Source organism: Capra hircus, chromosome 19 (assembly GCF_001704415.2).
Source record: "Capra hircus breed San Clemente chromosome 19, ASM170441v1, whole genome shotgun sequence".
NCBI lineage: Eukaryota > Metazoa > Chordata > Mammalia > Artiodactyla > Bovidae > Capra > Capra hircus.
The window spans coordinates 6,064,807-6,067,475 of record NC_030826.1 but is presented as its reverse complement, the minus strand read 5'-3'; positions in this window follow the sequence as shown (position 1 = coordinate 6,067,475).

Here is a 2,669-nt window from a genome sequence, read left to right as displayed (position 1 = left end):
GTGTCTCTCATGAGAGTCGAAAACTGGCTGGGCTAATTAATCACTGTTGACTGCACACACACATGTACACCAAGGGTAGAAGCAACTTTTTTGAGATGAGAAGAGTGACTATGGGAGCTTCAGGCAGACACACAGGAAAGTTTTAGGTTAGGTGATGTAAGAGATGATCCCTGGAGACCTGGCTAACGGTGCTGTGGGCCGGCCCCTCCCAGTGGAAACCTGGGGACAGTGAGCCTCAGCAGTAGTTCCCACACCTCCTTTAAAGAAGCAAAAAGTTGAATTGCAGTCTCAGTTGCAAAAGTGAACATCAAATGAGGAAACACCAAATGTCTAAGATAAGTCTATAGTTAAAAAAAGAGACAATAAATTCAATAAGCAAAACTTACACCCAAAGAAATAAAGTTAATGGAACAATTAGAACTATGCTTGTGCAGAAAGAAATGGCAACCTACTCCAGTATTCCATGGTCAGAAGAGCCTGGTGGGCTGCACTCCACAGAGTTTCAAAAGAGTTGGACATGACTAGCAACTAAACAGCAACAAAGGAACTATGCTTGTGGAAACTGAATAGATATGGTATATTATTTCTGAGAACAAAATGCTAAGGCCAATTGAGGAAAGTAGCAGGAAGTTAGACTTCATCACAAAGCAAGGTAAGAACTTCTCAAATAATTTTGATCATCCTATGCTGGACTTCAATCAAGCGTGTACTCATAAGCTTTGGCCTTGACAAAATATTGGCATTTTAATTGAAAACTCAGTTAAAACTCAGTTAATAGAGACAACAATTTAGTAACAACAACAAGAGAAATAATTAGCCAAGAGACTAAATTAATTGACCCAGATACCAGGGAAAAGGGATAGATAACCTATGATCAATGGATCTAGTATAAAGTAGCCCTACAATATCTTTTTTTTTCAAATAAATCTAACCACCATCAGTACAAATATATAATCTTTATTTTTACCAGCAAATTGACAGACATGATATTCACTGAATTTTCATTCTAGTAGGGAATCCAGCTAATAAATAAATATGTAAGTGTAAGTGGTGATAATTTCCAGAATGAAAATGAAGATGGGTAAGGGGCTAGAGGATAATGTGTGATCAGTTTTGTGGGTTTGGTTGGTTTTGGATGTGTTAGGAGACATTTGAGAAGAGACCTGAGTGAAGTGAGATGGAGGATTAGCCACCTACATTCTGTACCAAATGTATCAACATTTCTTATCTCAGGGTTTCAGTGTGTCTGGGGCCTGAGTGAGGCTGAGCTGGTCCTGGTATCTAGCTCAGCAACCCTAGTGAGGCTGCAGTCAGGGACTTCTGGGACTGCAGTCCTTGCAAAACTGCAGGACGGAGAAGGATTCTCTTCAATCTCACTGAGAAGGTTGTTGGTAGGACTCAGTTCACCCCAGCCTGTTGGGCAGAGGGCCTCAGCTCCTGACTGGCTGCTTGTCAAAAGGTCGCTCTCAGGTCTTTGTCACAACATCCTCTCCAGAGAGTAGATCACAAATGGCAACTTTCTTCATCAGAGCAAGTGAGGAGTGCCAGAGTGAGCAAGAAGAACATCACAATCTTTCACAACCTATTCTCTGAGTAACATCCCATCAGTCTCTCTTCTTACAGCAGGTGCATTCTGATCTGTTCTTCGGTGATTACTCAACCCCACCAGCAAGTTACAAACTAAAATGAGATGTGAGGAAACAGCCTCCCTAGCAGTCCCTCTCTAGGAACCTTGCACCTTGGCTTCACAATTACATTTCTTAGCTTGTAGTTGAAAATGAATGCTGTTTACAAGAGCTTGAAGTAGCTGGGAGGAGAGAGGAGCGAAGCAGTGAAGTGAAGGGAGAGCTCCTACTTGGATGCTTTCAGCAACACAGCAATTATTCAACACCGGCCTGAAATCAGGCTACCAATGGGCAGTGCTATTCACTGTCCCTGGGAAAATGAAACTCCACATTCATTAGTAAGCAGAATTCATGACAACTTAGAAACAGACCCTCCTAAGCTTTTGACATAGAAAAAAAGTTTCTCTATGTCCTTCACTGAGCTCTAAGTATCATTTTTGTCCTCCTTGGTTTCCATTGGCTTTCTCCCAGTTTATGAACCACTAGAAAGGAATCGAGTAAAGTGGATAGGAGAAAATGGGCTTAATCGCTGCCTCCACCCTCACCAACCTCCCTATCTGTCCATAGGGGAATCATGTTTTCTTAACTTCCAGGATCTTGGTGTGCAAATGAAAAGCTCCTCTCTTCTTATCCTGCATTACCTCCTGCCTCTCTCCCTTTAAGTAGCTACATCAATAACACCTTTCTACTGTGTGGACTTCTAGACAGCCTGTATAAGTCCTTCAAAGATGTCCAAACAGAATGAAGAAGCAAAAATAATTTCTGTAAAAATTTTAAGTAATAGAATTAAGCAAAAATAACAAACACCAAACAATTCTAGTTGTTAAAAATTCTAAAAATTTGATGGAAATGAAGAAGATGATGGGTGACTAAGACAGGGAGATCACCTTCCTTCCCACAGATTCATCAAAAATTCATCTAAATATGGAACAACTCCTACAGAACAATGTCTGAATGCTATCAGAAGACACTAGACTTTCAAATAGGCAAGTCAATCTGCCTAGAATGAGGTAGGGCAAAAGATAAAGATAAAAAGGAGACAAA